General features: G+C 42.9%; 1 pseudogene; it reads left to right on the top strand.

Moving 5' to 3' along the window:
* Nucleotides 1–18,097, top strand: part of LOC136695035 (zinc-binding protein A33-like) — a 52,742-nt pseudogene extending 34,645 nt beyond the window's left edge.
* Nucleotides 18,098–24,037: the final 5,940 nt, after the last annotated feature.

Genomic DNA, 24,037 nt, shown 5'->3' with positions numbered 1-24,037 from the left:
ACACCCTTTCTCTCTTCAGGAACTAAAGAGATAACCAGTTTATGATGCTTGTGAGAAACAGGAACACAGAACAAAGAAAAGAGTGTTTACGGCTTTCTTTTACGACAGGGGCGCCTCAGAGTCTCGTCGTTATCGCTTACAGGATCGACAAATGGTTAATGAAAGTGACCTCGGTTGAACCCCCGTTGACTCATCTACACGACAACCAACGGCATGGACCAACAGCGACCCCAAATGGACACTGGCGAAACTACGCCTCGCTCGGGGTCGCCTAAACAAATGACGGAAATGAAATCAAATTCTGATTAAATGTGTATAAACAAATGTATTAATGTCACTTTCTGTGCCCTCAGATGAATGCCCACCTTCTAATGAAATGATGTATATTGCTGTTGTCAACTATGAAAAGAAGTTCTGTTTCTGATTAGAAAAGTGAATTAAACACCAGAATTAATACTTCTAACGTATTATTGTAACTGGGACGTAAACACAACTTAGCCAAGATGAAATTTTATGTAAATGCTTGATATTAATAATCCAGTACGCTCATTGTTATATGTTACTAAAATGTATAAGGAATTTCAATACGCGAAATTTATATTCCGTTTTTGTGAACCTATGATTCAAACCCCCCTTCCTATCTCTCTCTCTCTCGTGAGAGTCACGTGAGCCCGAGCTCGCATCCAATCGGAAAAGGACGCATCCCATGAGGGCGTGACCGCGCTGGCTTTAAAAAACAGTTCAGCTCGGCACACAAAAAGAAACAGTTCAAACAGTTAAAGAAGTTGAGAAGAGACGGAGAAAAAAAACGAAGAGAAGCGAGTTGAAAAGAAGTGAAGAGAGTTAACTTCGAAACAACAAAGAGATCAGCAGAGAACATCGCTTCAAGCTCCAAAACCTCTCCAAAGCGAGACGCTCTCTCCTTCACGCCGACGAAAGAAACAAAGAAGAAACTTAAGGATTTCATCAAAGCTCACAAGAGACGTCTTGAATTAGCTAGAGTATGAAGCCTTACTAATACGTCGAGTGATTTGAATATTTTCCTTTAATCGTGTTTATGTTTTATCGCCCAATCTAAGTTTAATCTCACGACTGATCAAAGCAGGTGAACTTATTCGTGGCCAGAGTAAGAAAACACCGCCGAGATATAAGAAAGTCGTAGAATAAGTAAGTTTATTGAATCGATTTTCAGTTCTGGATCTGCAGTAACCAGCGAAACCTTCGTCCAAAACGTCCATATGGTTGGACCCTCCTACTCAGGACATTGAGCCAGAGGATCCTGACGCCGGCGCCATTACGCTCCGAGTACGCCCGAGGCGACTCGACCAACAAAGAAAGAACTCCACGCTGACCCAGCCTGGAAACTTCCGCGGGAGCGAAATCAAACAAGACGCCATCACTCCCAGGACCTCAGAGAGCCTTTGTACCCAACGAGTGGAGATAATCAACGAAAAGTAAGCTAAACTTACGCATCTCCAGAGCTGAAAATTGAATCAAGCTTCTTGATAAATTTTGTATTAATTAAACCTCAGTTAGCAACACTTTAGTCACAAGCCAGAGTGCCTAGCGTATCGCTAAAGTCGAATCGGCTTCCCCTGCTTTGATGCCGTGAGATTTCAAGATCACGCTATGTTAAGTAAATATCCTTCTCTTTGTTAATAAAACCTTCATTATTTGAAATCACAGTGTATAAAGTTTGTTCATTAATTTTCCTGAAAATCCTGAAGTACTCACTTAGCTTGATTACTACCCATTCTCAAACTAATTATTAACGTTTTAATTGTTAACTTTAATTAATATCATTAAATCAATATCAGAGATCATAAGGGTTTGGATAAGGTCAACGCTATAAACACAAACTATAAATATAAATATAGAAATATATTCATATTTCACGGTGTATGACCAACATACGCTACAAGAGGCACTGAGTTACATTATCCTCCATTCAAATAAAACATAATACTGAGATTTTTGAAGCACTTCCAACAAATTATGAAACAGAACTAAGTGTACAGTATATTGCACATTTATGTTTCCAAAGACATTTCGGGCAGTCAGAGCAGGCAAACATTAGTGTCTAGGCAGAGCTGTACTGGTTTATGTTATTGCAAAATCTCTTCTCAATATGTTTTAAACAATCACGTTCATCCTCGCCTGTTGGCTGGTAACCAATTACATTCCTTCTGCCTCAAGGGCAGCATAGCCTCCAGTACCAATTTGAGTAATGTTTTTGCACATTGTGGCAGAAATTTAGAATTGTTACACCACCTGCAGAGGGGAATCAGCCTTCTTCACTTGAGAACTCAGCAATGCCATATGATGGCTTCCACTTATTAGAGATCTCTTCATCTTTCCAAATCTCCTGAATATTAAAATCACCAGTTTTCCATCCTGTTCTTTAGAGTGAGTCAAATAATTTTGTTTTAGTATTGTTACCAAGTATTGCCATATTTGTGCATACAAAGCGCTTCTGTGGTTTATTGCCTGGCATTGTTGGGTTTAGCCTGTTTACCTTTTTCTCTGTTTTCTTCGGTTTTTGTGTTTTTGGCTTGACTTCGGACTGCTCTCTGGTCTTGGTTTGCCGCTCAGTTGTATAAGTGTTTTTATTTTTTATCTGCAAGCATCGCTTTATTCTTTAAAATTTTTATGCATTTATTTATTTCGGCATTATATTAAATGCACGTGGTACGGTGGCGCAGCAGGTAGTGTCGCAGTCACATAGATCCATGGGCCTGGATGTTGTGGGTTTGATTCCCGCTCCGGGTGACTGTCTGTGAGGAGTTTGGTGTGTTCTCCCCGTGTCCGCGTGAGTTTCTTCCGGGTGCTCCGGTTTCCTCCCACAGTCCAAAAACACACGTTGGTAGGTGGATTGGCGACTCAAAAGTGTCTGTAGGTGTGAGTGTGTGAGTGAATGTGTGTGTGTCTGTGTTGCTCTGTGAAGGACTGGCGCCCCCTCCAGGGTGTATTCCCACCTTGCGCCCAATGATTCCAGGTAGGGTCTGGACCCCCGCGACCCTGAACTAGATAAGCGGTTACAGATAATGAATGAATGAATATTAAATGCAATGAAAAAACACTGAAGATCAGGTAAATGGCATATAAATAAAAAGCAGTGTACTCATCTCCAATTAACAGAAAAACCATGCTAACAGAATTACTGATTTCACCTCTAGCCCCAGTGACTTGGAACCCAAAATAGTGTAAATTAACATCCGGTGGTGTCTGAGGACCTGAGCAGTGTTTATTTTGTGAAGCACAAGCAGGATGTAGCTGATAATCAAGACAGAATGTTTATAGGAGTGCTGGGCTTGTCAGGTCAGCATTGCAGGGATGTGGAGGTGGACAACAACAGCTGCTGGACAATGGGAGTGGTCAAGCAGTGGGTGGAGAGGAAGACATCAATGAAGCTGGACCCTTCTGCTGGAATATGGAGTATTTGTTTAATCAACTGGAAATATCAGGTCAGGGCAAAGTCTAGGAAGTAGCTGAACTGCAGGACTATCCTCTGGTCATTAGAGTCCAGATGGACTATGATAGTGTGTGTACATTTTATTAGTTTGATTCTTAGACTGAATGTAGAATTAGAGACATGAAAAAAATGGCTCGTATGAACGTTTTCCATTTGAACACAAAGACAGAAACAAGAATTCAGTTCGTTATTTTGTTTTTTCGTTTGTCTTCAAAACGAATATACTGTTCATTATTTTGATCGGGAAGGGTGGGAGGGCTTAAAACACTACTTTCACTTCATTGGTCCGTCTAAGCGATTATATCATCTTTAGCGGCTCTCAGCAGTTAAAATAAAAGTGTCAGATCCCTTAGACATCAGGGGCTCTGTGCGCAGGCATATATGTATTATATATTTGTAAACATATGCATATTCCATAAAATATTATTGCTAATTATTTATTTATTTTTGTCTTATCCCAATGGGCACACAACATTGAATTGGGGTGACCAGACGTCCTCTTTTACCCAGACATGTCCTCTTTTTTAGACTTAAAAAAATGTCCGGGTGGAATTTCACAAAGTTTTTCTAGATTTTACAGAGAATTTTGAGAAGCGTTTCGTTCACAGACTAGTCCCGCCCTCCCCTACTCCGTTTGGTCGATAACCTTTTGGTTGTGAATATGACGAAATGCGACTTGAATTTGTAGACATTTTAAGCAGTATGTTGAATTTTGGTTGGGGTTACAACAAAAATTTTGCTTAAAGTTTGTATCCAGTCTTTATTTACAGCATTTGAATTATATATTCCTAAACATTTTATAGCTTTGCCATCGCTTTTTTATGTATTGTTTGCCATTCATATTATACATCACTGAAAGCTCCTGGGAATCCATTTTGAAATTTTGTGGGTTTTTTTGTATAATTCAAATATTGGGTGTTATGTAAAATGTTCAACAAAGTTTAAATAAAAACACAAAACAGAAATATGATTAAACTTTCCTCAAAAATGAACAAAATATGGTCCTCTGAGCTCTCTGACATTTCCTGATCTGTAAACCAGCTACAGCTGCGGGGTAGAATGTGTTGGAGATCAGTGGCTCACAGCCGTTCAAATCAAGACAATGGTGAGTTTTAAACCGTTATTTTACTCCAGACGCTGTTCAAAGTGGTCGTGCTCTGACACTTTGTTTAGTCTCTTCTGGTAAGAACAAAATGTATAATATATAATAAACCTACAATATTATATAACCCCTGGTGATTAAAATGCCGTTATATTTCTAAACTCATGGTTTACCCTGGAGAGACGCGGTGAGGGAGGAAGGCACAGATGGTGAATATTCCTTGATAGCAAGGAGATGGCAGACCACTTTTGGCCCACTGAGGGCAAAGTTGGAGGTCCACTAGTGTTTGGCACAGCGTTTTCTGGGCGGACCACTGGTGATTAAACAGAATTTTAGACAAAATGCCACATTTTAGCACTTTTCCATTCACAATCCAATTTACATTTTTCCCCTTCATTAGGTTCTTTTTGTTATTCTTTATAAATAAGAATAGTAAATAATTTTAATCCAGCACAGTGTCAACATTTTTTGTATAATCATTTTTTATCAGGCTTATATTCATTATTATATCCCTCATAGTTGTTGGTAATATTTGTATTAGTTTGTTTTCCAGATTAAAATCTCTGTGAATTTAAAATCTGTTTGAGGAGATTAAAAATTAGTTATATCCTGTACAGGACAGTAATCTGAGTGGTCCGATGGTGGACCAGCAGTGGTCTACAGTCAGTGGTGTGCCAGTCTTTTTATGGCAGTGGACCAATATATGCTTGCAGTCTTGGTTGTGTGTAACGTTAGGTGTGTGTAAGCAAGTGAGAAAAAAAGAGAGTGTTTAATTTTTTTAGTACGTTATAAACAGATCAGCCATAACATTAAAATCAGTCACGATGATGTAAAAACACCTGTTAACGTCTGCCAGACAGCAAATCTGATTGGCCCCATGATGTAACTGTGCTTAAAACCGGTGGGGAAGTTATTTGCAATATGTTTGTAAATGTTTTCATGTAATAAATGCAGTAATATTCTGCTTTAATCTCACACTGTTCATATGTGTATTTATGCTGCACTTTCACATATTTGCTTTGATTATGACTGGTATGTATATCATTTTTACAATTATACAAATTATAATTATTAATATTATTTTTAGTTAATTAATTATTTTTTTAGATCTTATGTATTTGACATTCTTTATGTTATGGGATCTTTTGAATACAGATTTCTGGTGTGAAATAATAAATACACATCACAATTATGACTAAAGTATCCTTGTCCCCTCTCCTCCATATTTCCCTTGACCCACTCTTTATCGGATCAGCAGTATAACTTCTGTTCAGCTTTTATAATTTTGATAAATTACATTCATTCATTCATTCATTTTCTGTACCTGCTTATCCAGTTCAGGGTCATAGCGGGTCCGGAGCCTAGCCCAAATCATTGGGCGCAAGGTAGGAACACACCCTGGAGTGGACGCCAGTCCTTCACAGGGCAACACACACACACACATTCACACCTACGAATACTGTTTTTGAGTCGCCAATCCACCTACCAACATGTGTTTTTGGACTGTGGGAGGAAATTTGAGCACCAGAAGAAAAACCATGCACACACGGGCAGAACACACCAAACTCTTCACAGACAGTCACCCTGGAGCTGTGTGGCTGCGACACTACCTGCTGCTCCACCATGCCGCCCTTTTGATAAATTACAGTAATACATTATTGAATAATCCTGGAAAGGTGTTTTGTTGTTGTTGTGTGTGCATCTTAATAGGAATGACCAGAGCATCTTTTTTTTATACAGTGCCTTGTGAAAGTATTCACCCCCCTTGGCATTTTTCATGTTTTGCTACCTCACAACATGGAATTAAAATGGATTATTTGAAGGTTTGCATCATTTAATTTACAGAACATTACTACAACTTTGAAAATTTGATTTTCTTTTTATTGTGAAGCAATAACAAAGCTTTCCACAGCTTGTTACTGGGATTTTTGCCCATTCCTCAAGGTAAAACTGCTCCAGTTCCTTAAAGTTAGATGGTCTCCGCTGGTGAACAGCAATCTTCAAGTCTGACCACTGTAGTGGAGTATGGACCGGATAACGAGATGAAAAGTCAAATGAAGAAATGAAAATTTTGAATTAAAACTTTTTCATTCTGACCAGGACCTTCTGTCTGCGACCGAATTAACATTCCACAAACCGCGGGGGGTCAAAGACCCTGCAGCCCCCCACACACGCACGCACATAAGATCTAACATCAAAAGACGGACCAGGACATCTGGCCCCGACCCCTTCCTCCTTTCGGAAATTTAAAGATAACAAACTTTATGATGCTCTTAAGGAAAAGGACATCAAACAGAGAGGGGAGTTATACTGCCTCCTCTTTACGACAGGGGCGCCTAAGGGTCTCGTCATTATCGCTTGCAGGGACCAACAAATGGTTAACAGGAGTGACCTCGGTTTGAACTCCCGTTGACTCATCCACACCGAACCACCGGCATGGACAAACAGCGACCCCAGGTGGACGTTTGTGAAATCACGTCTCGCCTAAGGCCGTCTAAATACATGATGGACTTAATAAAATTTTGTATAAATTTTGTAAATAAAGTATGTCTATGCAATATGTATAAATGTCACTCTCTGTGTCCTCAGATGAACGTCCACCTTCTAATGAAAAGATGTGTATTACTGTTTCTATCATGATAGGAAGTTTCTGTCTCTGATTAGAAAAACGAATTAATACCTTCTAAAAACAATATTGTAAATGGGACGTAAACACAACGTACCCAAGATGAAATCTTATGTAAATGTTTGATATTAATAATCCAGGACGCTCATTGTTGTATATTACTAACATGTATAAGAAATTTCGATACGCGAAATTTCTACTCCTTCTGTGTGAATCTCTGATTCAAGCCTTTCCCCTCTTCTCTCTTTCGGGAGAGTCACGTGAGCCTCGGACTCGACCCAATCAAAGAAAGGACACCTCCCAATAGGGCGTGACCGCGCTGGCTTTGAAAAGAAGTTCAGCTCGGCACATCAGCAGCTCATCAGTTCGCCCATGCAGTGCAGCTCAGCAGTTCAGCGGTTCAGCTCAAGAAGATCGGAAGCTCAACTCAGCTCAACTCGCTCTTTCTCTCTGACTCTTAACTTCGTTTCCGCTCTGAACGCCTGCACGCGTTCTCTTTGTTTCATTTCTTCAAGCTCCAACCTCTCCAAGCGAGACGCTTTCTCCTTTTCACACCGACGAATGAAGACTTTTGAAGAAACCTCACTAAGCTCCCAGGAGACGTCTTGAGTTAGCTAGTGTGAGAGAAATTTACGAATACGTCAAGTGATTTGAATATCTTCTTTTCTTTTAATTGTGTTTTTGTTTTATCGCCCATCGAAGTTTGATCTCACGAGTAATCAAAGCAGGTGAAACTTATTCGTGGCCAGAATAAGATATCACCCTTTTAGATTAGTTGAGAGCGGATATATATTAGCGTTATAAACCGACTTCTGAGGGCACAGTCTCTGGAGAAACGAGCACGAGGCAACCACTCGGAAGATGCCTTCCCTTTTTCAAGGAAACCAGCCAGGCCCACGGTTCTCCGTGAAAACTCAACCCGTCCGACGCCATTATGCCTGAGGCCAAGAGCTTCTAACTGACCACGGGAGGAATTCCCTTTTAACGGCGCTGCGTGGACTAAAGGCGAAACCGGAGCACGGAAATCGAACCTTGGGACCCGACGGCTCGGTAGAAAAACGGCGAACGAGTAAGCAAGCTGAACTCTCACATTCTCCATGAGCTGATGCCTAATTAAGTCCCTTTATAAATTTACACTTAATCAAACCTCAGTTAGCCACATTTTAATCACAAGCCATAGTGCCTAGATTATCTTTAAAGTCGAATCGGCTTCCCCTGCGTTGATGCCGTGAGATTTCAAGATTACGCTATGTTAAGTAAATAGTCTTCTTCTTTTGTTAATAAACATCTTCATTATTTGAAATCACAGTGTATACAGTTTGTTGATTAAAATCTCTGAAAATCCTGAAGAACTCACTTAGCTTGACTATTATTCATTCTCAAACTAATTAGTAACGTTTTAACTGTTTAAGTCAATTATAAACTTTAATTGCTATCATTAGTCAAATAATCAGTAATCATAAGAGTTTGAATAAGGTCAACGCTATAAACACCATATACAAATATATATATTAAATATATATTCACATAGGTATCACGGTGTATGATCAAAAAAAAAAAAAAAAACAACATAGACTACATATGCCTTTATTATTTTTGGCGCCCACGCGAGGCCAGGAAAAAGGCTTTTTAATGTACAAACTGTAAAACACTGAAACAATCTCAGCTTGGGTTTATGAAATGCTTTCCGCTGTTTGTGTTGCTGAATAACGATTGAGATTCAAAGCTTGATGTGGGCAATTTCGTGTTGTTTGTTACTGTTGAAAAACAGTTCTGTGGTATATACCGTTGAGAAGATTAAGCTTGGATGTTTTTAAAGTGCGCGGCTGCGCCATTTTGCATGCATTAAATTGAGGCCTGGGCACGTCCACTGCACGAAACTCCGCTTTAGGACATCGCCGTCGGATTCGACCTCCCGCCGCGAATTCCGGCGAAGAGAGACCACCGAACCGAACCCCTCCGTTCGTTTTAAACTGGGTCGCTACCAGCGTTAATAACGAGATTGCGCGCTAGGCGATTGGGAGGTTATTAAAGAAACAGCCGAAAATACGGCTTGTGTTAAGAGCAGTCTGCTCTCGTCAGCTGTTCCTGTTAGACTGGACGCGGATCCAGGAAAGAAACGACCCCTTTGAAGGGGCGGAGCTGAAGCTAAGGAGGGAAATTCAAAACGCCCCCAAAACATCCATTATTATCCATTATCTGTACCGCTTATCCAATTTAGGGTCGCGGGGGGTCCAGAGCCTACCTGGAATCATTGGGCGCAAGGCGGGAACACACCCTGGAGGGGACGCCAGTCCTTCACAGGGCAACACAGACACACACACATTCACTCACACACTCATACCTACGGACACTTTCAAGTCGCCAATCCACCTGCAACGTGTGTTTTTGGACTGTGGGAGGAAACCGGAGCACCCGGAGGAAACCCACGCGGACACGGGGAGAACACACCAACTCCTCACAGACAGTCACCCAGAGCGGGAATCGAACCCCCAACCTCCAGGTCCCTGGAGCTGTGTGACTGCGACACTACCTGCTGCGCCACCGTGCCGCCCTGCCCCCAAAACAGAGGAAGACTAATTGCCTCTTGTGGTATAAGTGTGTAATTGCAGGGAAACTACTTCATAACTAGCGTCTATAGAAGCATGTCCTCCCGTGCTCCTCCTTGTGGTCAAGTGTGGTGCTACCCTTGACGTTTGATTCCCGTACACCCTCTAGTGGTTGGGAGGTTGTCCGCCGAGGCAACCTAAGTGTTTAGCAGCCCTCTGGTGTTTAAAAGTTGTCATTACAGATGAAATTCTTTTAAAGTACCTTAGTGTTAAAACTCTGTTCCCCTTTTAATTTGAATTTTGATAAAGTATCTGAGCGTTTAAAATCTTAATCCCATTTTAGATTTTAATTTGATAACGCCCTCTAGTGTTAAAACTTCCCACTACAGTGGAAATTCCCATTTGTGTTATATTGTGTCTGCCCGTGCCTTGCTTATTAGGATTTCCACCAGCGCCGACTGGTGTTCATTGCTGCTATTGCATTATAACTTGCTTGTCGCCCTCTGGTGCCCCAGTCTGGTATTACAATTTAAGTTCAACTTAAATACTGAAGCTTGCTGTTGCCATTCAGACTTACCTTCAGTACCCTCTAGTGGAGAAACTTGCTATCGCAATTGAAATTATTAACCAGTTCACACTGATAAGAACTGGTATTACAGCTCTACTGGCTGTCTCTAAACTCTGCACATCTGAATAATTACAAGTAAAGGCTTGGAAGCATAGTAAGCTGATACAGCTATAGCAGGCAGTGTGCAGTAATTAGAGATTAACACTTTAACTTGATACCAGATCACAAACGCAATTAAAAGAGAAAGTCTTTTAATTTCGCAATTCTTAATAATTCTTTAATTCGGAAAATTCTTTTACTTTCATAATTCCTTAATTGGAAATTATATTTAGTAATAAATCTTACTTAAAAAAATTTTTTCTTTAATCCAAATTTTTTCGACAATTCTTTAAAATTCAAAATTGTAATAATTTTAATTATTGAAAAAAAAAATTAATAATTTTTTTTCTCTCTTCTTTTGCTCACTTGCGTATAGCAACTTTCACTCCACCCTCTACTACTTCCCTTAGAGATTCACAAGTGAACTCCAACACCATACAGACTAGCAGTTACTCTTAGAGCACTCGGTACAGGTGAATTTAGTTCGGTTTAGTTAGAAAAGGGATTAACGGAATTAATCCTAACTAAATAGAAGCAAGTTACACCTCGCAGTAAACACAGCTAATATGGCAGAAGGAATTATCCCTCGGAAGTATATGTAGAAGGCTTGTGGGATGAGGCATTCTCTGTTCTGACCAGCCTCACCAGTGATGTGATGCCTGGATTCGCAGAAACAGTGCAGAAAGCCTCCCTGGTCGGTCGTGACCACATGGTGACCAAGTGGATAGAGAACCACTTAACTCACATGGTCAAGGGCAAGTCCCTAACTGAGGCATTCGGCCAAATAGCCATCCTCGCTGTAGTACAGCTCAGAGCCAGCGAACGTGAGCTTGAGGTATCATAGCGACAGCGAGCAAAGGTAGAGGCAGAGTTAAGTCAACTTCAAAGCGAAATAGCTGAAGGGAACACACTGCCCCAGGTCAATTCTGATGTGCCACCTAGTGCCGCTACAGAAAGACAAGGCCAGCAGGAAGATAGTGAGGATCAGGAACCAGACTCAGGGACCGTAACCTTTAGAGCTGCTGCAGCACCTCCTCTGGTATCAACGGGTATTTCACCTTCCCCTGTGTCTCCTGTCAGCCGTCCCTTAGAACGCCCTGCTAGACCCAGAGCACTGCAACCCAGTGTCTGGTCCCCTCAACCTTTACCCTCTCACGGTCCCTCATACAAGGACCTAGACAAAATCGCGCGTAATATAACCCGCTTTGATCCCAAACCTGACGGTTCTAACGATATCTTTTCTTACCTAAAAAATATTGACTTCTACCTCCAAAGGTTCCCCGGGATCACCATAGATGACATAGATGACTATATGTGATTAAACTGACCTCCAACCGAGACGTCAGTAACTTCATTGAACGTCAGCCAGACTATGTAAAAGCGCGATATGATGTGCTGTGCCAAGCATTGGAGGAAGAATTCTCCAATCACCTGTCACAGACCGGACTGGCCGCTGCTTTGAACATAAAACAGCAACGCCAGGAATTCCCTCAGCAATATTATAACCGACTCAGACAGGCGTATTTCGGACCTAGAAATGACTCCGGAATGGAGGAAGAGTTAAATTTCAAATCACTATTTATCCAAAACCTCCATCCCCACACCAGTCATCAGCTGGGAGTCTCAGCTTGCCCTCGCACCCTGTCTAGCAGGCAGCTGCGTGATTTAGCACTCAGGGGTTTCCTAAAATCCCAACAAATTCCCAACAGACGGTCTGAAACACCCCAAGTCTTTAATGTCGACTCCAGCTCCCCACATTTAGAGTTGGAAGGTGCCACCCAGGCCGATCCATCAAGATCCGCCCTGGACCCTTCCCCCACTCCGTGGACCAGTGAGGGCCCAAAACCTCCTCCGCCCTCACACCAATACAAGCCCTACCCTCCTCGCAGGCCAGACAGAAATCGCGACAAAGATTTCTGGAACCCTCGGGACAGAGCTGGGTATCAGCTTTCTGATTCTAATAGAGAAAAGAAAGAGAAATACTGGTATCAAAATAAAGAAAATCACACCAAAGACAAGCTTAAAGGCAAGGAATTCAGCTCTAAGGAGTTGGAGGACATCCGCCGAATGCTTGCAATGATTTGTAAAGAGAAAAAGAAAAAACCTGACGTTCTTTCTATCACCTCTGTGCGGTCTAACCCAGAGCCATCCTCTAACACCCCAGAAATGTTAGAGAGTTATGTAGGAGAAGTGACAAGCGAAGCTCCGTCTTCTAGCGCACCGTGCAATCTCCTCGTGACCCAAACAAACACTGAAGACCCAATGATACAGGGGGGTGACTCGCAAACACCCTCCAGTGCTGTTTTGGTTGTTCAGTTGGATGGTAAAGAAGGTTTAACGCCAAATGACCCTTCAGTCATTGAAGGCGACACCCCCGTCCAACAATTCATGGGACACTTAACTGAGAAAGGGGTTGCACGCAAATTCTATTTGTCCACCATTGTGGAGAGAAGGCTAGTACATGAGGCCCTGTTGGACACTGCATCAGATGTCACGCTCATGTCTTCCGCCTTGTTCCACCAGGTTCGAGCCATTGCGCGGCGTGAAAATCGCGAGATACAGCTCCAAAACTGTTCTCTTAAAATTCAGCCGTATTAACATGCAGGCCTCACTATCCAATCTATGGCACTAATACACTTAGCCATCGGACCAATGACTTTAGTGCATCCAGTTCATGTGTCTCCTCTCGAAACAATTCCCTTCCTCATCGGCAAAGATCTCCTTAATCGCTTCGAACCACTGATTGACTTCAAAAGGTCAAAGATCTGGGCACAAGTGCGTGAGCCTTTGCCCATCTGCACCCCACACCACCGGAAAGCTCAGTGTTGCCATCTCGAAATCCGGCCTGAATCAATAGGAGATCCACCAAGTCAGATCCCCTCACTTTGAGGAAGAGGAAACTGAGCCCATGGTGGCCACGCCAGAGACTGCAGTCTCTTCCTGGCCCCCTAGTGCCATGTTAGAACAACGGAACACATTCCTGTGCACTTTCACTAAGCCGTCCACAACAAATGCTCCCGGCCTTCCCATCGTAAATGGTCTCACAATGCAGGACTATCATGTGGATAATGCAGTTCTGGCTCTGTGGACTGACAAGTTCGCCATAAACCAAACCTTCTTTGACACTCTGCGCCTCACTCAACCAAATATTCCTTTGGTGAGCAGTCCTTGTCGTTTTCCTCTTAACCCGACATCAAAAGTAATGCCACGCACTGATGGAATTTGCGCTTTAACTCTCCAATGGAACAAAAGGGTACTCACCCATTATTTCTTGGTCGTCCCTAACTTGCCGCACGACGCTTACATTGGAAGTGATTTCTTGGTGCGCCTCGACGTCCACGTAGACACCCTCAATAGTGTGCTGTGGTCCTTGACTGATGTTTCAACGGAAACCTGGTCCTCGGATCTCAGCAACCTAGGCTCAGGACAAACTATTCCCGAGGTATGTCAGGTCACTGAACCAAGGTTCACTTGTGGTACCTGCGAACACCGCAAATGTATCCATCCGCTTAGTCATGCGACCTGGCCAACACTTAAGCCACGCGCATGCACTTTTCCAACCGTCCCCTCAGTTCTTCAAACTAGGCCTCAACCTCGAAGCCACACCTTTGGTGGAAACACGAGCAAGATCCACCTATCTGTTCGTACGAAACGAAACCACTCAACCCTTGACAATCCCTCACTCATCTCCTCTGGGTTGGTTAGTCAGTACGAAATTCCATGACTTCGAGTTGCGAACCCCGATCATAGGACCAATGCCTGAATCCCTGCTTCTTGATCATCCAGAATCAAAGGTGTTTTATACTCATCCGACACGAGCTGTTGCTCTCTTCTCAGCTCTGGACATGAGTAAAGACGCCATTTGCAGGATAGATCTCGCTGACGACAATCAAATGACGGTCATGGTTCTTTCTTTAGATTCATCCCCGGAATCCTCAAGATTCAACAGACTGTGGTCTCACTGACATTCATTCAGTGTGCATTCTCACTCGTCCAGGAGCACCACCCACGTTTGTCCGCCAATACAAAATTCCGCTGGCATCCTATGAACCGGTACAAGAAATCATTGACGACGGAAAAGGGCATAATTCGACCCTGTAACAGCACGTACTCGGCACCATTATGGCCCATCATAAAACCAAATGGTAAATGGCGCCTGACCATCGACTATCGGAAACTAAATCAACAGGTTCCCTTGTCTCGGTGGCCGATGACACAATTGGAGCAAGAACTCCCCTCTTTCCGAAACGCTAAATACTTTTCCACCATCGATGTAGCCTCTGGCTTCTGGACCATCCCGGTGCAAGCAGAAGACCAACACAAGCTCGCTTTCACCTTTGCAAACCGACAGTACACATTCACTTGGTGCCCCTTTGGATATGCCAACTCACCCGCGGAGTTCAACATTTTCTTAAACAAAGCATGCCCTGATGCCCGCAAGCGAGGCACCCTCATATATGTGGACGACATACTCATGCGTAACCACTCCCTACAGGCACACATTGACGAGATTGATCATGTTCTTGACCAGCTTACAACAGCAGGTGCGAAAATATCACTCTCCAAATGTCAGTGGTGTAGAACAAAGGTGAATTACGTCGGTCTGCTCGTAAGCACTGATGGTGTTGAACCACAAGTGAGTCGAGTGCAAGGGGTAACAAACCTCGCAGCACCCACCAATCTTAAGGAACTCCGCAGTTTCTTAGGAGTATGCAACTACTCACGACAATTCATAGAAAACTATTCGAACCTAGCTCGTCCACTTTATGACCTCCTGAAAATGGATACTCCGTTCACCTGGGGCGAAGCCCAGGAACACGCCATGCAGGCACTAAAATCTAAACTGTGCACAGCTCCATGCCTTGCCTATCCTGACAGTAGTAAAGAATTCTACCTAGAAGTAGGGACCACTGTCTCAGCTCCGGTCTGTATCAATTACACGACAGAGACAAACGTGTCATAGCCTATGCTAGTAAAACTATGCTGGCTGCTGAAAACAAATACAGTGACTGCTAAAAAGCACTACTAGCAACAGTGTGGGCAGTCAAACATTTCTCCAACTACTTAGGTGGTCAGAAGGTGATTGTTGAAACTCATCATCAGCCAGTCACTTTCCTAAACAGCCAACGAATTCAAGAGGGTGTAGTAACTAACGCTCGAGTAGCATCCTGGCTAATGGCTCTCCAAAGCTTTGACTTGGAGGTACGTTACGCACAAAACTACAAGAGCCCCCTAGGCACAGGCCTTGCTTCCTGCAGGCGATGCGAAGGAAACATTCCTTCCCAAGTGCCACAAGCTCCAGAAACCCTCTTACCTACCGTGGCTAACCACCACTATTTCGACCCTAACACATGCAAAGACCTTGTCACTGCGTATGTAGATGGTTGTTCATTCTGCCGAGAACACACCCTGATGGCAGGGGTGGGTATTATCGGAATAAACGGATGGCCTCACGAACCCCTAAGTTTCAAATTGGGTGCTCAGTCCTCCCAATATGCTGAAATAGCAGGAATTCTCATCAGAATCCAGTCTGCAGTCCAGAAAAGCATAAAAACGTTAGTGATCTGCACAGACTCCAACTACGCGCGCCTAAGCTTCACATGCCATTTGAGACTGTGGAAAAACAACAACTACACCACGTCAAACAAAAAGCCAGTTAAACATAAAGAGCTTTTCGCGGAATGTGAACACCTGGTAGACACACATGACCTGCAGATCTACTGGAAGAAAGTGAAGGGTCACTCCCGAGTCCCAGGAGATGACAAAGAATTCAATGATCAAGCAGACAGCTTAGCCAAACAAGGGGCCCGCGAAGGCACATCGTGGACATTTGATCCCTCCCTTTATCCAAACCCACCCGACATCGAAGTCCTAGCTATCACACGGTCTCGAACTGTAACGAAGGCATCGCCTGACAATGCTAAACCTACCATTGTCTCTATTAACCCTACTTTTTCTGACGCTGACTTAGTTACCCTCCAAGCTCGAGACCCATCCATTTCTAAAATGCTTAGCCATGTCTCTGACCCATCTACATGTCCCATCTCAGCCCAAGATCTTGACACCATACCAGGCCTTAAAGACCTATACGGCGCCAGAGCATCCCTCCAAGTCGTCAAAGGCTTGATAGTTCGTGCCACTGACTCGCACACTTCACCTACGTTCGTGGTTCCTCAGTGCCACAGGGGGGTGATGCTGATGCACGCCCATGACTCCCCATCTGCGGGACACAAAGGGGTCAAAGCAACACACCATGCGCTCAGGCAGGTGGCATATTGGCCCCACATGGTAAAAGATGTGGCTGACTACATTAAAGGCTGTCTGGTATGTTGCCAATTTCAACCCTCGAATCCTCTTCATAGAGCCCCCTTGCAAAAGAAAGGATTATCCTTCCCTTGGTCAAACCTCCAGATTTGAGACTGGGTCGGACCACTCACTCGAACAGTAAGAGGTAACAAGTACTTCCTCACAGTCACGTGTGCATTCACTAAATGGGTAGAATGCCTCCCCACACCGAATGACACAGCGCTAACCACTGCATACTTACTGATGAACCATGTCTTCTCACGGTTTGGCCTACCCAACCGTGTCGACTCTGACAGAGGGACACATTTCACAGCTGAGGTCATGCAGCAGCTCTGGCAACTCTTAGGAGTAAAAGCCAGCCTTCACATTAGCTAACATCCTCAAAGCTCAGGTCAGGTAGAGCGAGCCAACCGAACTGTTGTTAGCATACTGAAAAAGTACGTAGGAGCAAACCAACGAGATTGGGATGTCAAGCTACCCCTTGTACTAATGGCCATACGGGCGACCCCACACGATGCGGTCGGGGTCTCACCCTTTGAGTTGATGACAGGGAGACAGATGACTCTGCCTCTACATCTGTTATATCAGCCAGGTGAAGCTAGCATAGCCGTAGCCTACACCACTCATCAGTACATGGAGGATCTGCAGAAACACCTCAAGGCCACTTTCGCCTTTGCCCAGCAGAAACTGGAAAAAATGCAGAAGGTCGCAAAGCATACTATGATCACAAAGCATCCCACGACGAACTCCAAATAGGGGACAAGGTATGGTACTACATCTTTGTCCAACCTGTTGGAAGGTCGCGAAAAACAGGGAGGAATCTGGCCCGCAAATTCCTACCTCGCTGGTCCGGTCCCCATAAGATCACAAACTGTCCCCCGTTGTTTACAGGATCAAAATAAACAAAGCTCGGGGCAGTACTGAACTCAAATGGGTCCACCGCAACCAAATCCGACCACACACAACCCCCATGGGACTTGTAGGGGATACTAACGCTTGTGTTAGATCATAAACGACAGAACCAAAGTCATTAAGGGTGTTGGCTAACAAACAACTACAACCTTCTACTCACACCTTAGTTCTCCTATCCCTTTTCCTTTTTTCTCTCACTCTTTAGCAGGCAACGAGCTTCTAACCAGACTGAGGACACTCAGGGTGCAAGACCCTAGTCCCTCATCGTCAATTATTGTAGAGTGTTTACCATAGGAAACTTTTATCAAAAGGGGGGTATCGTGAAAATTTTTATAACCTGTCTAAAACGACTCGCCGTAAATACCCTAAATCTAACCATGAGCATCTCTTCCGGTAGGATGGCCCGCTGCTCATTCTCCTGATCGTCGGCTCCCTAAGCCGCCATGCTACCCGAAGTGATTGAACCGGGTCCTGACTCAGGAATAATACTAAAAGACCAGCCGGGACTGCTAATCACTAATTGCCGCCTCCATACCCAGAGAGTATTCGTACGGTTGAATCCCGCCGAAGCGTGTAGCAAAAACCTACCGATAACCACTCTGCAGACTGGCCGGAATGGAGTTAGATGGACTGAGAAAGCTATCAGCCATGCTGAAGCTGACGTAACTCATATGCTCCGCCAGCTACAAAAGTTCACCGTAACGCAATCAGAACTAAATGGTTTTAACAAACGACCTAAACACGTCATAGGCAGATTGCTAATGGCAGCTGCAACTGTGGGATCACTACTGAGTCTCAGAACGTCCGCCGTCAATGCCGTCAATGTAGCCACTGTCAAACATCAAGTAGGGGAATTACAAGCTGAAATTCCAAACATTAAAACCCAATTAGACAAACAGCAGCAGCACCTGCAAACAATTGAGCAAACCCTACGTGGCACCGTCGTAGTGCTCAACGCTCACAGTGTCGCTTTGAACAAAACGCTCCAGACGGTTAACTCTATGCTTTCATTAGGGCAACTTGACCTTGCCCACATCCAGCTTGTGAATATGCTATTGTCTGATATGCTACAAGAAATCAGCTCCTCTGTGGATAGCCTAGCCATGGAGAGAATTCCTCCCTATCTGGTGCCTCTATCCTTAGTACAGGAGATTTTGTCTACAGCAACTCGAGAAGTAGTTACTGATATCCAGGCCCACCTAGCCTATACCTTAGGTAGCGCCATCCCAATTTATGTTAATCCTCAAGACCGAGAATTAGCGTTCTTCATCAACCTTCCCATAATGGCGCCTGAAAACATCTACCGTTTGAAAGATGTTGTCAACGTTGGCTTCTGGCAAGATTCTGCCTATGTTCGTGTAAAGACAACACCAAGACAATACCAAGATGATAACCCTGACCTATATCTGGTACCTGAAGATAAAAATGTTTCTTTGGACCGTTCTCAAAGTATTTAAAATTTACCAAATCATGAGAAAATAACAAAAAGATCCAAAATACACTCTCCCTCTTCAGGGGAGGCGTGTCCGTTACGAGAGAGTCGCAGACACCAGTCGAGTGAAGTTCAAAGCAAATCAAAGTATTTATTTACCAAATACTGGATCCAGGAGAATTTACACCTTGAGAACAGTGTGATACCCCTCCCAAGTGAAACTCTGACCTCCCATGATCTGACTCCAACAGTTATACCCCAGATGACGTATAGCCTGTGGTGAGGCGTTTCTGGCTGATTAGCGTATATTAATATGCATAATTTCACGTGTTAGTACTCAGCCCTTCACGTGCAATTTTCAGGTGCCTGTCGTGACCCTGAAGACATTCTTTATCTGGCCAGACTGATAATGGGCCTCTCTTCTCAGCACTTTATCCCAAGAGACTAAAATTTAGGGAGTCAGAAATGCACTTCAAAGCCACAAACAGAAGCTACAGATCAGCGCATCCGTGCCCAACACTATGATGTCAGTGTGTTACAATCCTGGAGTGCACATCTGTTCAAGGTTAGACGTTAAGAATTAAGAATGTGTAAATATCAAGTTATCATGCCATATATTGAAGTTAGCTTATAATATGTCTTTAGGAGTAATTATCATATGAGTTAGTGGTGCAGGATCAAGCAAAAATGTTTAACTACATGTGTAAGTAATACATGATGTAAATGCTGGTTAGTCATTCATATAAATGCATACAGGGTACAGGATTTCACACAATGAGTATGCTAATTTAACTAATCATCATTTAAGGATATTTGTGAACAAACACAAAGTAATAAAATTGTTTTCTACAACATACCCAATTTGCTTATGTGCACACTCACTAAAGACATTCACTACTTGTGCCCTAGCAAACCTTTTATTCGTGACAGCGCAAATGGGATCTGTGGCCTCATGCCCATGATGAGTAATACTCAATGTCCGTTAGTCGTAACACCTTGACGTTTGGTAACTAGTACTCAAGCTGAAATTGTTGGAAATCGTTGGTCGGTTAACACCCCCTTTAGAGAGGCCCTACTAACCTATGATCAACATGACACCTCAGAAAGGGTACTCCTTCCTAGCCAAACCTTCTGGGTAGACGTCCCTGTAAACGCAATCCTACATGTAGGAGACCTGGCCCTGTATCACCTAAACCCTGACCAATATGAGAGCGACATAGAAATCTCAGAGTTCTTCTCCAAACACACCATCGAGCTAGATACTAAAACACTAACTTGCCTAGAATATGAGGGAACCCAAGTCATTGATATAACCCCCATAGATAACACTTATAGAGAGCTGTCGTCTCAAACCCTATGGCCAGTTCAGCCTGTCGCCTATGCATGGTCCACTCCAGACACCTTACTAGTTACCTTGGTCGGATTAGGATATCTTTTGACCTTTGGTATAGCTTGGTTCTATTTCAAACGCACTCGAGCCCTCCAGAGCAGGTTAGAAACTTGTTCCAGAAACCCTCTTACCTACCGTGGCTAACCACCACTATTTCGACCCTAACACATGCAAGGCCGAGAGCTTCTAACTGACCACGGGAGGAATTCCCTTTTAACGGCGCTGCGTGGACGAAAGGCGAAACCGAAGCACGGAAATCGAATCTTGGGACCCGACGGCTCGGTAGAAAAACGGCAAACGAGTAAGCAAGCTGAACTCTCACATTCTCCATGAGCTGATGCCTAATTAAGTCCCTTTATAAATTTACACTTAATCAAACCTCAGTTAGCCACATTTTAATCACAAGCCATAGTGCCTAGATTATCTTTAAAGTCGAATCGGCTTCCCCTGCGTTGATGCCGTGAGATTTCAAGATTACGCTATGTTAAGTAAATAGTCTTCTTCTTTTGTTAATAAACATCTTCATTATTTGAAATCACAGTGTATACAGTTTGTTGATTAAAATCTCTGAAAATCCTGAAGAACTCACTTAGCTTGACTATTATTCATTCTCAAACTAATTAGTAATGTTTTAACTGTTTAAGCCAATTATAAACTTTAATTGCTATCATTAGTCAAATAATCAGTAATCATAAGACTTTGAATAAGGTCAACGCTATAAACACAATATACAAATATATATATTAAATATATATTCACATAGGTATCACGGTGTATGATCAAAAAAAAAAAACCAACATACACTACACCACAGATTCTCAATTGGATTAAGGTCTAGGCTTTGACTAGGCCATTCCAAAATATTAAAATGTTTCCGTGTTTGCTTTAGCAGTATGCTTTGGGTCATTGTCCTGTTGAAAGGTGAATATTTTTGGATATTTACCGAATTTAACAAACAACATTGGAAGAAAAATGCATATAAATGTATGTGTAATGATGTATATATAATGAAGATATTAAACCACTTACGGAAACATCAGCTTTATTGCTCTAATTTATACCCAAATGAGCAATTGAGTGTCCATCAAGTTGCAATGTAGTGAGGTTTAATAATTCTATAACTCCCACGGTGTGTGATAGGGTCACGCCAATCCACTATCCAGAGGTAGAAGGCCCAAAGAACAGAGGTGATATATAGGCTAAGATAACAGAGAGCTCTAAGCAAATGTACTCAAGCTTTTCATTCTTTGGAAAAGCTACAGAGAGACCTCAAGGGGCACAGCAAAAGGGTGTAGTCTGAAGAAAGAAAAACTAGAAAAGAGAGAGAGAGAGAGAGAGAGAGAGAGAGAGAGAGACAAGGAACCTTGTATGAAGAGCTCCATCTGGTGTTTAAGTGTAGATCTCAAACCTACCAAATGTACCTAAAATTATCCAGTGAAACCATAGGATAGAGGGAGTCTTCTGTGTGGCATGCAGATTTTTGTTCTTGTCCTCTAATGAAATAAAAAGATGCACCCATAGAGATACTGACAATGTTTTAGTCCTGAAAGGAGTCCTTAAGGACAGTCAGGACAAGAAGAAAGATTAGTTAGAGCTTTACCTCGATGATAGGACGCTACTCTGCCTCCCTCTGTTGGTGGGGAGAGGCCAAACCTAGCACTCCAATACACACTGATTCTCGTTAAGATTCAAAACGCCTGTTTAAATGTAATTCTCTTACACCAGGTAATAATGAACTTCCTCACTTTCTGACATCACCTGATAGAGCGCCCTGGGTTAACTAAATTTAGGTTAGACGGCTATTAATATATGCCTCCAATTAGTAAGCGGGCTGTATTTGTACTAGTCCCCTTTCTCGGAATAACATACAAGACAAACTCAAAGACAATAGGATGCAAATAGTTTCGATTCAATACACTCCAAACTAAGAGATATGGATCAAGGATGAGAACAAAATATGGATTTTACATAAAACAGGTAAATGCATATATTTTACAAAATTTTAAATCACCTTTTATTTCTTGAGAAAAATCAAACAAATACTTAAATTAAATTACGATGTCTCTATCTTTATAATAAACCGAAATCTCTGGTTATTATAGAAACAAATAGTAAGAAATCCAAACTTTTAATCTTAAACGATGTGATGGGCCCACACACACAAACACATACATACACACACCCTAAGCCGGCATTAAACTAGTTCTCGTTGCAGGCCCGAGTCATTGCTAGTGTGCGTTGTGGCCCAAAAAATACAAAACACTGGCCTCTTCACTCTTACGAGCAAACAAATTCAACAGAAACTGTACCTCAACATGTACTGAGCCTCACGCTGTCAGCTGTTCTTTCTCTGTCTCTGTCTCTCCCTTCCTCTCCCTCTCGGCGGCGGTGATAGTTCAGCACGGAGCAGTGGGGTTGGTAGCTTGGAGCGGTTAAGCTAACAGTTCAGGCTTCCACGAAATCTGTGGAAGTGTGATACGGACTCTGAGAATAAAACTACTAGATAGCTGGTTGTTGTGGAGTGTTGGACAGGATACGGCTTGGTTTTACTGACCAAACAAATCCGAGCTTCGCCACTAGACTTAGTGCTATCCTGGTTTAGGTTAGCAAGCACCTAAATGAGAGTCGCTTATACACCTTCGGAAATAAAGAGCATGAGATAAAATATTACCGTCACTCCACAGCTTTTACAACATCACAGTTACAGTTTAGTGTGATATCGAGCTGACAACACAACTGCAAAATCTATAGTTGTTCAGTAGACCACCGGAACAACTGAGAACTTTTTTCCCGCACTCTCTCGTCTCCTCTCTCTCTCCCCGCTACTTTTCCAACCACTAGAGAGTTCCAATCATGAGACTCAGTAAAATGAAATAAAAACAGGTAAAATATATAACCAGAGACCAAACAGAACTTATCAAATATGTAAAATTACAGGAGACATTCAAGTAAACAAACTTATTAATATTATTAATGCTAATTAGTTAGAAGGGTTACATCCTCCCCCCACTAATGGTCAAGATGTCCCCATATGACCTAACCTTACATTAGAGGAATTACATCTCAGGCTTGCTCAATTTTTAGGCCCTCAAATCTTATAACTATTCCCCTATGAACTATGGTCAGGGGCTGGTCTTTAGATCTGCCAGGTTCTTCATACGTAAGTCGGATAATAGGCTTGACTTGTCTCTTCTCTGTAGCAGTACTCTCATCTTCACTTGACTTGGCTTTCCCACTTGAAATTGGCTGAGAGCTTTCTTGGTCACTAACGTTGGCTGACTGAGTGATGTCTGGATGAACAGGAAACTGAGAACTTAAGGCAATGTCTTAATTTATGGGAAGTTCAATGCCTTCACCCTCTGAACCAGGATCTGATTCCCGCTGCATTACAAAGCTATCATTGAGCTCTCTGTCACTCACAACCACCTCATCTTGCACTGAAACATCATTGCTCCGCTCCTCACCATCCGGTACTACCTCTGAGCTGCACGTAGCCTCTCTATCCTTGGCAGACGAGAGATCCATGTCAATGGTGTAATAGATTTCACAGTCCTCACTTTCTGAGTCACTAGTGGAATAAA

Source organism: Hoplias malabaricus, chromosome 4, assembly GCF_029633855.1.
Source record: "Hoplias malabaricus isolate fHopMal1 chromosome 4, fHopMal1.hap1, whole genome shotgun sequence".
Taxonomy (NCBI): domain Eukaryota; kingdom Metazoa; phylum Chordata; class Actinopteri; order Characiformes; family Erythrinidae; genus Hoplias; species Hoplias malabaricus.
This window is presented reverse-complemented; position numbering and strand designations above follow the sequence as displayed.